The sequence below is a fragment of the Nothoprocta perdicaria genome, unplaced genomic scaffold, assembly GCF_003342845.1.
Source record: "Nothoprocta perdicaria isolate Ctin4 unplaced genomic scaffold, notPer1 scaffold_321, whole genome shotgun sequence".
In the NCBI taxonomy this organism is placed as follows: Eukaryota; Metazoa; Chordata; class Aves; order Tinamiformes; family Tinamidae; genus Nothoprocta; species Nothoprocta perdicaria.
Genome location: NW_020455557.1, coordinates 114,939 through 129,321, shown reverse-complemented (window position 1 = coordinate 129,321; position 14,383 = coordinate 114,939). Strand labels below are relative to the sequence as shown.

General features: G+C 39.9%; 1 protein-coding gene and 1 long non-coding RNA gene across 3 annotated transcripts in view; one reads left to right on the top strand and one right to left on the bottom strand.

Moving 5' to 3' along the window:
• Positions 1-14,383, bottom strand: part of OSGIN1 (oxidative stress induced growth inhibitor 1) — a 66,310-nt gene that overhangs the window by 28,854 nt on the left and 23,073 nt on the right. The window contains exon 4 of the mRNA XM_026043145.1: positions 12,952-13,025. The gene's annotated coding sequence lies outside the window, so the exon portion shown is untranslated. The remainder of the gene's footprint in view (positions 1-12,951; positions 13,026-14,383) is intronic.
• On the top strand, positions 171-13,073 carry LOC112950572. Of its 2 annotated transcripts, none has more exons than XR_003250051.1 (4): positions 171-231; positions 10,636-10,738; positions 11,001-11,091; positions 12,977-13,073. It is a non-coding gene; the product is annotated as an uncharacterized LOC112950572 (long non-coding RNA). The 2 variants fall into 2 exon arrangements; XR_003250052.1 differs by lacking the exon at positions 12,977-13,073 and adding an exon at positions 11,798-12,497.

Sequence of the window (14,383 nt, the reverse complement as noted above, 5' to 3'; positions counted from 1 at the left end):
TATTTGGGCTTTTTTTTCCCCCCTTTTTCCCACCTGCTGGAATGTGCCTGACAGCACCAAGAGGCCCTAATTGCCCTGATCAGCTTCATGTGATACCTCCACCTGTGCAATGTCCACCCATTGGCCCAGCAACTGTATTTAACCCCAGGCTTTTAGCCCTGGTCTTTCTCTAAGCTGGGAATCTCCTTCAGGCTCTTCCCTATGTAGCAGTGACTGTTCTAACAAGCCAAGGTATGTACCTGCTGATACCTTCTGAGGGGAAGTAGCTGCTCAGCAAATACCTGGTATCTGATGTGCAGCTTTCAGCTCCAGTAGCTTCTAGTACCATTGAGGAATGCTTGAGTTATTCTGAGTCTATACTGCTCAATTTGGATCTCTCTATTAATGTGCAATGTAAACTCCAACATGAATGTTCAGTGTCACTGAAATTGCTCTTTGTAATACACAGGGATCTAAGAGTCTGTTTTAAGGTATAGCTAAAATAGGGCCATGGGTATAAAGAAATCTCTTGTTCTGTRTGTTATTCTAGCTCTCAATCTTCAAAGCTTTTTTAAAAGAGCCTCTAATGTGAATAATTCATTTAATCCTTTATAATTCAGTTTGCTAACTGCAAGTAACATATAAAGGATACAAAAGAYAGTGTTCTATAACTCCAAACAGCTCTTATATTTTCCCCTATTTGTCTAGGGAAAAGTTAGGGGTGTTTTAGATGCTGTAGATACTGTAGCTATACTTAAAAAACACTCTGCCTTATGTTAAAATATGCAGAGTTTGGATGACAATGGGCAAACTAAGAATAAATGTGTCCAAATTAGTTTAAATCTGCTCATAGATGCAGTTTGTTACTTCTACTTCCAAGTAGTCTGAGCTGAGTAGCTGGGACCCTACAGGCTCCAGCGGTAGCTTGGATAAGACAAACAAGCTAAGCAACTTAAGGAAAATGGGAGGTTTTAAGACAAGAATGTTATCTTGATAGTGAGAGGTTGTTCAGGATGAGTTTAAATCAGTAACAGAAAACTGGGAATGTTGCAGAGATTAAATTTTTGAGGAAAAGAGAGAGAGAGTGACTTCAAGGTGGTACATTCTTTTGTTTTTGGAACATGTGCTGGTAAGATGTGTGATTAACTTTCCTAGCTGTAGCAGGTAGATATTTTTTCTGGATAAAAGGAATATGCTGTTACTGAGCTCAAWGAGCACTGGTCACATAGGGTAGCCTTGTCTCATAGTTGGGCAGTTTTCCATGAAACCAGCTCCTCAGAACAGTCACCCCTCTGAGATACTGCAAGGTTCTGTCAAAGATAATTCCAAGAGGATTAAAAATAAAGGCCAGCTTTTGGTCTATATGATCAGTGGTCTGGGGTAGTCACAGTATGCTTACTGCAGGCTGAAAATAATGCAAGGATGCCCAAACTTCCCCAAAATTTCTGTACTGAAATTTCTTATGGCTTCTGAAAGCTGCCATCAGGGCCTGCCCAGAGCCTACTCAGAAACCAAAAGAGGAATCAAACAGTGATTAATCCTAAAATTCCAAGAACCAACCCCTGTACTTTTTCTAGATAATACACAGAAAATAAAATGTAGTCATGTAGGAAAGGAGACAAAAAATGTGAACTTGTGATCCACAAAGACTGGAGGACTTGGGATTCCTCAATCCAGAGAGGATGCCAAGGTAAAATAGTAAATCCCAAATATAGAGAACTGTTGTGGAGCTGTGTCCAGCACAGGGTAAGCAGTGCTGTAAAGCAGCAGCAAGGAGGATTTAAGTGTGTCTAGGAAAACTTTCTCCAAGTGGAGTGAATCTGCCTCATACAGGTCTGGAATAAAATGCGCTATGTTTTGGAGATTCCTATCAAAGAGAGTTTTCTAAGTTGGTTGGAAAAAAAATGTTTGCAATAGAAAATAAATCTGCTGATCTTGTCTTGGACCAGAGGATAGACCACTACTCAGGTTGCTCCTAACCCTGTTTTCTGAGAAATATGAAGGGCCAGGATCAAATTAGAGAATGGATATTTTCTACTGACTTTTTCACTATATTGCTGATTCTAATAACAAAGTTATTTCCCTGGGTTTGTCAGGCTTGAAGTCAAGGGACTGTCCTTTACACACTTATAAAGGATACAACTTAGAAAGGATGATATGCCAAGCAAGGCTGGATCTGGAAATGAAGGCAAGCGTGTTTTTTTGTCTTAAAACAAGTCAGGCCTGAGAACTGTCAAGGTGCCATGGTTCACTGGGCCTCTACATCAATCCCAAGCCAGCAGAAGAAACATGAGGGCTGGTGTTCTACAGCTATTAGTTTGGTTCTGCATCTTGCTGTTTCTGCCCTTWTTGCTGAAGCTGACATTGCTTGTGTGCCAACACAAAAAGGACAGGGAGCTGCCAGGAAGAACCATGACATGAGCCAAAATAATAGGCCATGGGGATCTTAAATGAAATAGCAATGTGGATATATATGGAAAGGTAATGCTGTTTTTATCAGGAAAAAGTAGGAAGGCTGAGTTCTGGGTTAGCCATGCTGAATTTAACACAATGTTAAATTACCTATGAGTAAGTCTCAGCCAAGGCTCTCCTCTGGAGAGGTAACAGGGATAAAAAGGTAGGTCTGTTAAACCTCTAAGTGTTAAAGGATAATTTTGTTTGCAAATAAGATGAGTCATAGAAAATGTGACAAAAGAGAACAAATAGAAGCATTTGGGGTTTCTGCATCCAGAAAATTGGGGGAAGGATTTGGAAGGACTCGAGGACACTGAGGGGAATAATCACACAGGAGAAGGGGAAGAGACACACAGGAATTTATAAGAGTCAGGGGAACATAAGGTTTTGAAAGTGTCAGCAGAGTCAGGAAACATGAGGATGWAGTATCAGCCTTAACAGTGTTCAGTGTAGGCTCTGGTGAGAACAGCTACTAAGGGAGTAGTCTAAATTTATWTTGCTTTATTTATTAAAAGGCTAACAAAAATATTAGAGCAACGCTTTGTTTAAAAAATCTCTTGTAGTTCAAATTATTCTTACACTCGCAAAAGTTTCTGGGAAAATTTCTGAAAACACATGTCATTTGGATGCTTCTGGAAGTTCATCTCCATTGCCTTGCACCGTTGGTATTGCAGACAGCTGGACACTTAATCTGCTCCAGACATTCCTCACTAACTGGAACCACAATTGCAGCACATCTCTGGTTCGACTTGCTCAAAAATACTGGCTGTTTTTTGCACTTATTTCCATTTTTGACTGAATACCACCCTGTAGCTGCTGCTCTGTTGCTTGTGCTCCTAACGGCTTTGAGTGTCTCCTTATGTAACTGAGGGATGGCTATAGGAAGCACTGCACAGTTTTTTACATGAGTATCAGGTGGGAATTTATCCAAGGCGCTTAGTTTCTTAACTAGTTAGGAACAGAAAAGTTTATAACATAAAGGACCCCTAATGTTAGGGTCAAGTGCCAAAATCTCTGGAACAGAGTGCTCTTGTTAAGGTTTCCTGGGACAGTTTGGGTATGTTTACTAACTGTAGGGATTTTTGCCTTTTTCTAGCACTGTGATCATAGTATGCAAAAAACTCTAAAGTCTGGTGAACTTCCAAGGGAGAAGACAGTTATACAACCTCCATGTAAAAAGTTGCTCTTAATGGAATCCATATGCAGGCCAGCTTGGCACATGTGCAGCCAGTGCTGAATTCAGGGGTCCAGTCAGCCCTCAGCATCCACAGCAGAGCTGCAGCCAGTACAGACAGGTCCATGCTCCTGTGATGGGGCTGGTTAAACTCTGTTTTGTTTRTAGCTCAATTTAATAAGAAGCTTGGAGTAGTTTTTCAAAGAGCCTGAGGGTTCACAACATCAGAGCTACAAGCTGACAGCCACAAAGAACTTGCTTTGTATTGAAATGAGCAGCAAAAGGTCTGGTTGTGTTGGAAAAATATGGCCTGAAAATCACTAGCAATGGTTAACGTAGGCTTTACCTTGCTTGATGGACTGAACATGAGACGAAGGAAAGCCCAGAGCTAATGAACTTCTGCTTTGTCTCCACAGTTCTGGTCTAACGAGGCTCTTCTGAACACAAGCAGCTAATTGTCCTGCACTGCATGGGCAGATGATGCTAAGGGCACATATAAATAACTCCCARATTGGAGCACATTGTTCATTACTGTAATATAGACCCAGAAGCTTATTTTAATGCTAAGCTGGTGCAGTTGTGATTAGAGATAATTTCCAGGTAAATGTTCAAAAACAGTTTGGACCTTAATCCTGCTTGCAGAGGGGCAAATCGTTCTCTGCACAGAAACACTTTCATGTCAGTGAGGCTCTGCAACTTGGGACTTTTCTAGCCTGGATTCTGATCTGAAACCCTTCTCATATTGCTCTTGGGAACAAAGAGAGGGGAGAAAAAAAAACCAACCCTTTTCTTCCTTGTGCTTTGCTTTTGAAAGGCTTCCTTAGACCAAAAGAGTCTTTAATACCCTCAAAATTGTAATTAGCCACCCCYGTTTTCTTTTTTCTTATTTTTGATGACTATTCTTACGGGAATATGCCAAAGGGCAGGGATCTGATGCTGTGCTTTCCTCCCTGTTTCCTTTACAGGACAAAGGCCACTTGTGGCACCTCTCTATTGAGGAAGAGCATGAAGGGCATTTCTAGGCACTTTCTAAAACTGTAATAAAGCTGGTAAATAAGCCCTGATAAGCCTGCAGAATTACTGAAGCACAAAAGGGTGACATTTTAAAGGCTGCATAAAAATACTGCCTTGCATTTTGAATCTACAGTTACTAATGAAACTTTMAAGTTAAATAGGGAAATGTCTGGCAAAACTGTATTTTTTCATGTTTGCTCCAGGTCTCAGAGTTTGCACAGGGTAAAACTTGACTKGGGAATAATCAGTTCTCATCTTGGCAAGCATCCTGAAACCGGGTGGTGGGGAAGTGGGGGTGGGGACTAATTTGAAGCCAGATCTGGCCTCACATTTTYGATTCACTCCATTTCCACCTGACTTCAAAAAGATGCTAAAATTTTGCAAGGACTTAGTGACAATGGTGTAAAAGAGGTAGCAATTCTTAAGTTATAACAGAGAGTACTGAAACTGTAATTTCAGTGTGTTAGCTGGTCCTTATTATTCCATTAATTGACACATTAATCACATTGAGAGAGGTTTTATTTTTACTCATCTACAATAATCCAATTTCATATGAAGATTTCACTGGGCAGTGCTTCACTTGGCCCAGTGACCTCTGTTGTGGGTTTGTGTCTGGAACAGGGCAAATAAAGTGAACTTGTGAACAGCGCTGCCTGTGAGGCCTATCTGAAAACACCTGAATCCTAGGAAAATAAGACTGTTCTTGTAGTTTGTTTGCTATTTCTTAACTACTTTATAAGACTGGATTTTACAAACAGCTGAAGAACTGAGACTGTTTTGTGTATGTAGCTCATCTGCTCTTCTCCATATTTCCAGGAGAGRACATTTTCAAGAATATTTATTTGCTTAACCCAGGACTTGCTGTGTGTTAGGCCGGCCTATTGGCTATGCCACAAGAGCGTTTGCTCCAATAACGCACGAGTGACCTCTACTGTACAGATGACAGAGGTGTCTAGCATCAGGTCAGCTCAGCTAAACCCACCATATTTTTCCAGGTAAATTGAAGCAGGTTTTTCAAAAGCAAGTATATTTGCCTAGATGCCCCTTTGTTGTACTTGGAGGCCTTCAAACCACAAAAGATTATTTTTTTCAAGTAACTCGTGTGACTTTAAAGCAACTTGGCATTTGTCAGATATCAAAGATGGTATTAGCATTAAATGGACCCTGACCTATTCTGATAAAATATTAGCTATTTCTACTGGAAGGGAGCATAAAGCAGAGCCACTAGATCTGCCCAAAGTCACACTCGGAATCAACAGCAGAGGCCTCAAATTGAGGAGGATTTGTGATTTTTAAGTCCTACACTTGAATCATGAGATTATCCCTTGCTTTTCAGTGCTGGATCAGCACAACAGCAACCAGCTCAGAGTGCTGCACCCATATGTGAGGCCTCGCACCACCCATGCAATGAGGAGAAGCAAAACCAACTGGAGAAGGGATGTTGATTTTCAGTTTCTGACCCTCCCTGGTCACATGTGAGCTCACAGCCTTAAGTCATATGCCTCCTGGTTCATTTTTTTAATAAAAAATTTGAGCAAATGCCAACTCTGTGGAAGTCAATGACAGCAGAAGATAAAAATCATCCTCTCTTTCCATACATGACTGCAGGTGATGGTGGTATCAGGCCCTGTGAAACCACTAGAGATACATCCAACTAATAGCAGTTCTTCCCAACAATTACTTTCCTTGATTTTTTTTTTCCAATTTGTTCACCATCAACTTCATGGTTACTTACTGTTTGGAAAAAACAGTTTATTTTGGTAAAAACTTTTAATTGGAGTATTGCACGTAGTAAAGCTCTTCACAAAAGTGTATCAATCTATGCAGCTGTAATCTGAACTAATAACCTCAAAGGATGAAGTTTTCTCTGAAATAAGAGAAATATAAGTATTCTCTATCAAAATGTCAGCTGATATTTTCTAATCCTTTTTCAGATGGTTTTTTCCCTATGCTTCTCTAAATTTTTGCTCAGAACTTATGTCAAGTGAACTAACTTCTTCTTTGAATCCCAGCCCAATGGCCAACCCTTTTCTGGTTTCATGAAACTTTTTTGACTATCTTTTATAATAGTAAAATATTTCTTATTTGAGCCAAATAATACAATTGGGGTTTGTCCTTTTAAAAAGCTTTGTAATTATGTCATATTGGTACAACATTTGTAATGTACCTTGGAGCTAAGTATCCTAGAAAGCAGGGATAAATAGATTATTTTTCTAATACTCAAAATATAGGCCCTCTACCTGTAAGTACATACATYTTGCTTAGCATTCATGAATATTTTTGTCCAAATGAGATTCAAATGCATATGTAAAGCTTCTTAGATGGAATATCTTGTGATTGATGTCAATATTGGTGTTTATAGCAGCAACTGTCATCATATTCTTCTTACAAGAGCAATGTAAGTCAGTGGCTTTTCAGTTTGATAGAGTTAATCACTAAACTCAGTAAATTTGGTCAAATTGATTTTGTTTTTTCCCCTCCCCAAGAACTAGACTAATTTTTTTGGAGATAACAAACAGCTGATCACCATTACTCTCAAATTTGGTAACACTAAGTTTGTTGATAAGAGAATTGTTCAGCTGACTCTGGGAATTTTTGTTTGTGAATGATTCATAGTCCAATGAAAAATATATCTTGCAATTCATGTTGATATTCTGTGACTACTTTAAGATTTGAAGGTGGTTTTTAATCCTCAGCTTATATAAGCATTCATTCTGCTTTTGCCAAATATCCAATAAGTTATTGCATATTTATATTCCTTATACAGAAATATTTTGCTACAATTGTGACTTATGGAATCTCAAAAAAATCTTAATGTAATTATTTTAAGGATGAGCCTCTACCCCTGCTGAAATGAGATGCCTGCTTTTTTCTTCCTGATGCATCTTAGATTCTTTTTTCACTCCGAACTAGGTGAATTAATATCCCACCTTCATGCTTATCTGATGTATTGATTTCAGGTAAAGCCGCCTTCTCCAGCAGCCCTRTCTACCCCATTTGACAGTGAACATAGGGCTGAGCTCCATTTGTGTAAATGTGTGAATAGAAAGGGCATAAAGGGCTTATAAGGGTGTTCAGGGGAGGAAGAGAAACATCCTTGTCATTGGGCTCCATAAATTCCTGGAGACCTGATCCTTTCTAAACACTTCATATGTGTCATGCTGCTTCATCTACAGACAGGTTACAGTCCTTCCAATGAGATAAAACAAGGGAGAGCAATCTTGGGGAAGCAAAGGAAAACAGCAGCCACACGGTGAACTCTGGCAGGGACAGTGTTCAACATTTGAACAGTTTCAATTGGGACCAGAAACAGATTATCAGCTTCCACCCCACTATCATTTAAATCTACAGTTTTCTGTGTTTTTTTGTCTGTCTCTAATGTGGACAGGGATCTTGAGATTCGTCTTGTAAGCAGATGCTATAAAAAGCAGTACTTTCAGTACTAAAAGGGACAGTTTTGTCTGAAATCAATCCACAAAGACTGAAGGTTTTTTGTGACTAAGAATGAAAGTGGATGTTTTTCTTCAAGTAAAGCCATGAAAACTTGCCAGAAAAACCCACTGCTACAGCAGCAGGAAAAAATCCACAGTTTTCATAATACTAGGTGGTTAAAAATGAGAAGTAGTGATAATGCAGAAGCTGGACAAAATAAAAATGTGGTGGGGTGTTATAAAATGAAAATAGATTTATTTTAGTACTGTTCTATCTGTGGCCTTTTGGTGTCTCTGCATTCTGATGTTATTTAAGAGAGCTGGATGCTAGTGATGCAAGTGTGCACAGAAACCTGAGGAAACTGTGGAATTCCCCTTTGCAGAAGTTGCCAGCAGTCTTTAGAATTAGAAATTAGATTTTTTTCCTCAAACTTGTAAGATTTCCCAAATTATAGCAAATGCTTTCCATGTGAAGGTTTAACATACATGGCACTTTGTAAAGCAGCTTTAGCAAAAGAGCTAAAAGATGTGGTTAACTCAGTGAAGACTTTTCTTGATTTTTGCAACAGCTGAAATGTAATGATGTTAAGCAGCTGAAAATAGTTTAGTGCATCATACTCTCAGAATTGTAAATCATGGTTGTTTTGCATGATTTTTTTCAAAATACAAGACTCATAATCAAGCTGTGCTTACACAGGCTGTCAGTTTAGACTGTTTCATCAGCTTGCTATAAGAAACAGAACTTAGGTTGTGAATGTTAACATCAAAGCATATTAGATGATGATACCAACTCATGCAGTTAAGAGATTAGAGAAGGTCAGATGATGATAGACCATAGTCAGAAGGACATGTATTTTGAAACAAGGATGTTTTATTCATTAGCAAATGTCATTTCCATATGGATGACTAGATATTTTGATTGAAAATAAGAATCTTCCATGTATTAAATATTGTTTTATCCCCTACCAGATTAGGAATCCTGAAATTATCCAGAGCTGGTATCTCATGCKGCATAACTCTGTATACTGGCGAGGCTGGGGGGAGAGAGACAAACAGATAAAACGCCCTTTCTTTTACATTTCTATTGCAGGATGAGAACATCTTGCTGTTTTGGTTAAGTAAAATGATGAATGTTAAATTGATTTCTTCATAAATCATGAAGACCTAGGAAACAAGCTTTATTTCCATGTACTTGCCTGCTCATTTTTAAAGAAACATTTTTTAGATTTAAAATTCTGTGACTTGGGCCATTTTTGTTTCAAGCACTGTTAATTTAAGGATGTAGGTGAAGATGTCTTTTTCCTGAAAGGAAAAAAGACTGTGCTAGAYGAGCATGTAAGTGGTTTGTGATGGTGACTGTGCTGGCTGCAGTGAGAATGGCAAGCAGAAATCGCACTGACCTGTGCATGTGCTTGCCTAGAGATGTTGGTGAAGACTCTGGCAAGCTCAGAGCAGCAGCAAAGAAGAACAAGCAGTGTCCATGTCTTTGTCTCTTAAAGCACCATTAAAATTCTTTGTTGCAGAATTACCTAACCCTGAAGCAACCCTTAGGCAAGTCTGTTTAAATATAAAGTTTCACTGTTTTGGTGTATGTGAAGCCACGTGGAGAAGCAACGAARTCTTAGCTCTCCCTTATTCTTTCTCAGCACAAAAAAGGATCATGATTCAATGTGTTACATACAGCTTCTCATGTGACTGAGATGAGGGCAACCCTCTGACAGTCATAACTACATCAAGTGAGGAGGAGGAAGAAAGGGACTAGGCCTGGGTGCTGTCAGCTTCTAAAGCCAAGTGCCACCACCAACAGCCCATCTGGTTCTTGCAGCTGTGGCCCTCTGCAAGGGTGCAGCACAAGGGCTTGCCAACCTCTACAAGTGATAATTCAGAATCATTAAATTCAGCATACCAACTGCTGTATATATCCTGTTGTGTTCTGCTGCTACATTATTTTTCCTGAGCCTTCCAGATATTTGTGATGTTATGTCTAGGGCCAGCTGCTTCTCTCACCTTTATGAACCTCTAAGTGACATTTATGTAACCTGGAGAGTCCACAGCTCTTCCCCTACCTGCACGAGGGGGCATCAGAGTCTCTTGCACAATTTCTCACAATTTCCTTTCATTTTTTTCTATGTAAGCTGTTTGTTTTGCTACCTGCTTTCCCATGGGAGGGAAGCCAAGGGGAAGTTGGTGTACAGGTCATGTCAGGACATGGGTAAATTCTGGTGCTTTTTTTGTCTCTTGCAGCCTAAAGGGGTATTTGTGATGGGCTTTTTTAACTCTGCTGCTGCTTCCTGGTGAGAACAAAATAGAGCCACGTGCATCCTGTACAGAACCATTTTTTCACTCAAAACTCCACACTGTTTTCAGCYATTTCAATCTTTAGAAAAGTAAAAGGCAAAAAAAGTACAAAGTGCCTAACAGGTAATGTTATAAGAATACATTTAAGTTTGTATTCAAGTAGATAGTTAAAAAAGGCTTAAGAAACTTGAAAAACACAGGTGTTATCAAGCTTGAATTAATATGCATGTTACAGCAATGTTTTCTTAAATCCTATGAGTGTTTCCTAATTATTTTTTGGTTCAGCTGTCTATCCTGAGGATGCAATGCTGGCCTCTGAAGCAGGCTAGGAGAGCTGCTCTGGCAAGGCACCTCGCTGCTGATTCCCAGTGTGTGGATGGATAAACAGGTGAGTCTGTGAAGGTGCCATTTGTGTTTTAGCCTTCTCATTACCATAGTTGGACTCTGAGAGAAACTGTTGCAAGAACTAAGAACTACAAGGGGCTAAAATGTTTGAAGTTTGAACAGGACTGCAGTTTTGTATTTTTTGCCATAAAAACAGCTCCTTTCCCTTCTCTTTAGCTACTATTTCTTCATATCGCTTATGTAATTTATAGTTTTTTTAACCAGTTAAAAGTGTGGGTGGACAAAAGCTTGTTTGATCTTCACAGGGCAGTGACCCTTGTGGTTGCAAAGACTTTGGGGAAATCAAAGTAAATTCTCCTCAAGTCCTTTGCATCTGCTGGCCATCTTCCCCAGAAGGTAAGGACGTACTTGGAGCGCCACGCTCCATTCCAGTTTACTGTGTTAATGGCCAGATTCCAAGAATGGGTTCAAGAGCAACCCATTTCAGGAGAGCAGTTTTAGCCTGCGAATGTCTTTTGCTAGATGACTGCAAATGCACGRATGTTTATTGGAAGAAATGAGAATTTTCTCTCCACGTCACTAAATTCAAGTGACCTACACGTAGTTGCTGTTATACAAACATTTAGAAGGAAGTCAGTAGCAATATGTTTCTTCCAGATGCCCTTTAATGTGCCAACTGTTGCCAATCTGAGAAAAGTAGCCTCACAATGAAAAACATATATATGAAAGCCAAGATGTCATGTAAGAAAGCATCTGACTTGCTGTGCATTGCACATACCTTCTGTTGAGAAATGCTAGTCCTAAAGAAACTACTCATGCATTAACCAACTTTTTCTTGCCCATCAGCCTCTCCTTAAGACCTCACATTGAAAGTATTAAGTAAAAGTTACAGCCATGGARGGGGGAACATTTTTGCTTATCTTGAAGAAAAATAAGGTTATATGTTTGCACTTACAAAACATGCAGAAATTGAAGTTTAGATATTAAAGGATGAAGTACCTGTGACCTCAAACCCCCAGATTTGGCAGGGAGAAAGGAGGGGAATTCTTTTGAATGCTACCAGAAAAGAAACARATGACACAAGCATCCTGTTGCTTTTCAGTTTCAGAAGTCATTGGAGAAGAGGAAATTACATCAGCTCTCCTTGTAAATGGAAACATGAGCTAAGATTCTTGAAACAAAGGAGTGCTTGGCAGAATTCAGTATATTAACATGTTATGGAAGTAACACAAGAGCCCAATACCCTGACCAGGAAAACCAGACCAGCACAAAGACTGGGCAATGGGGTTTATACTTCAGGAGGTTTTCCAGTTTAGAGGAGAAAGCACATCTTACCTTTGCCTATATGACCTGGAGTTTTGGATGGGATGTGTAAAGGTTTTTTTTTGGAAGGCACCTTCTGTCCTCTTTCCATACCTGTGCTGTACCTTCACAGGAAGGTCACACAATGTAGGGCTTGGATGTTTCACCATGAGCTTTACTGGAACTATTTATCTGTACGTAACACGCACCAGAAGGTTTAGCATTCCTCCACCCTGCCTCTATGTACCTTAGTATATCATCTTCCAAAACAGATGGCAAACTCTTGGGTTGCAGAGGATGGTGGTTTTGTTTTACAAAGCATTTAAGTTAATATATGTTTTCTTAAAATGATGGTTCTCTGCAGGCTATGAGCCATTCACACCCAGTTCTTAACCTAATTGTTCACATTTGCAGGAATTATGGCGGGCAAAGCATTGTGTGATACCTGTTTACAAAATCTGACTACTTAAAACACTAATAAATTTCTATGGTTCCACTAATTAGYAGAGTTTTTTGGCACTGTTTGTTTTGTAGAAGCTGCCTAAGGCCAGTAGCTTTGGTTTAGTCATCTAATTAGTGATAGGGTGAATATTTCCAAAACAGCACGGTAGAGGAATTTGAAGAAAAATTTTCTTGGGAGGGAGACAGGGGAGGGAAGCTCTAGTAAGCCCTAGTTCAGTTAGGAATACAAWAAGACAAGAAATGGACATTATGATTTTGTAGCTTGAAGTACCTCATCTAGAGCAAACAAGTTTGTGCCTATTTTCAATCCTGACTTTTAAAGTACACGATTACACCACTGTCTGTAGCTACAGACTTTACTACAGATTTTATAGAAGTGAAATACAATGCAAATCCCACAAATGGGCAGCCTAACCACATTTTTATATTCACTTCTCACCAATGGTGCATGAGTACATGAGGTTCAAGACAAGAAGCACTGTGAGAACCTACCTTTGCTTGAAGTTCTCTTCCACAGATGCTTGACCGGAATAACCACATTGAGAAGCAGTGATGAGAACTCTCCCCTGAAATATCAAAGTGCAGGATTTACTGAGCATGCATCAGACACTTTGGTATTTGGGTCACCCAAAGGCTCCAGTCTTGACACCGTGTCATTCTTTTACTGCCTCTTCTCACTCTGTCAACACTTGGTTTTATGCTGGTGTCCTCTTGAATGCTGCTGCCCATAAAGCTCCCATACTGTAATAAATCTGAATATAGCTGGGATTACTCTACTTGATTACGGGAGGGGGGCAAGGTGGCTATAAATTATTCCTGTCTTAGACCATAATATCTTCTAGGCATTACTGTTATTCCTGCTTTCTTGGGATGTTAAGACTACATACATATGGGTTTTTTGGCTCACTTTAAAGCTTAGACAATACATGTGGCACACAGGTGAGTTTGAACTGAAAAGTAAATGCACAGTCTGAGCTGGACAGATTAACACCTAATTAACACCTAAACAGCAAACAYATTAATGTCCTTTTTACAGAAGTGAAGGCTATGGGCAGCACCAAACACATTGCTAATAACCAGAAGTCTTTTTCCTCTTGCCCACTTGTTTATCTCTGTCTCATCTCCCCAGTACTCAGGAACCCAAGTTTCATTTTTGGAAGGGTGTACTGACCACAGGAAGAGCTGATGCTGTTCTTTGTAGCAGCCACTCTGTTCTGATAGCTACAGCTTTCAGGAAATAATGCCCTGTACGTGGACTACTGCCCACTTCCCACTCGCAGGCTGCTTCCTCTCAGGGCCCAGAGCCCTGGCCATATGATTTTTAGATAGGAGGGACTTTCCTGGGATCACAGGAGGATTAGGTAAGCAGAGCTTGCTCTGTCCTTGCTGTGAGGTTCCAGTTTGTTTCAAAATGGACACTGAGGYCAATGGACAAACTCTCACTGACAGAATGTGGGAAGATGAGATGCTGCAAAAGGTTTTGTGAGCAAACCTGACCCACGGATTTAAGACTGATTTCTCCCAATGTCCCCATCTGCACTCAGCAGTCCCATCAACCTTCAGCACAAACGTGTAAGCAGAGCAGGAATACAATTCACCTCACCAAGTTATCCCAAAATGACAGAAATGCTGGAACTCTGGAGGTYGATACTGCAATCTCCTGCTCAAAGCAGAACTGACAGCAGGGCTAGACCATGGCTCTGTCTAGCTGAGTCTAGAAGACCTTAAAGGTGACTCATTCTGGTGTTGCATTACCCACATGGTAAAAATAGCTTTTCCTACCATCCAGCTTGAACCTCTCAAAGTGAAACATCTGGCCATGCTACTTGTTGTCACCAGTTTTTATCAAAAATAATTTGGCTCYATGAGCTTTGTAACTGCTCTTCAATTATTTGTTGGGTGCTAGTAGATCACCCTGCAGGCT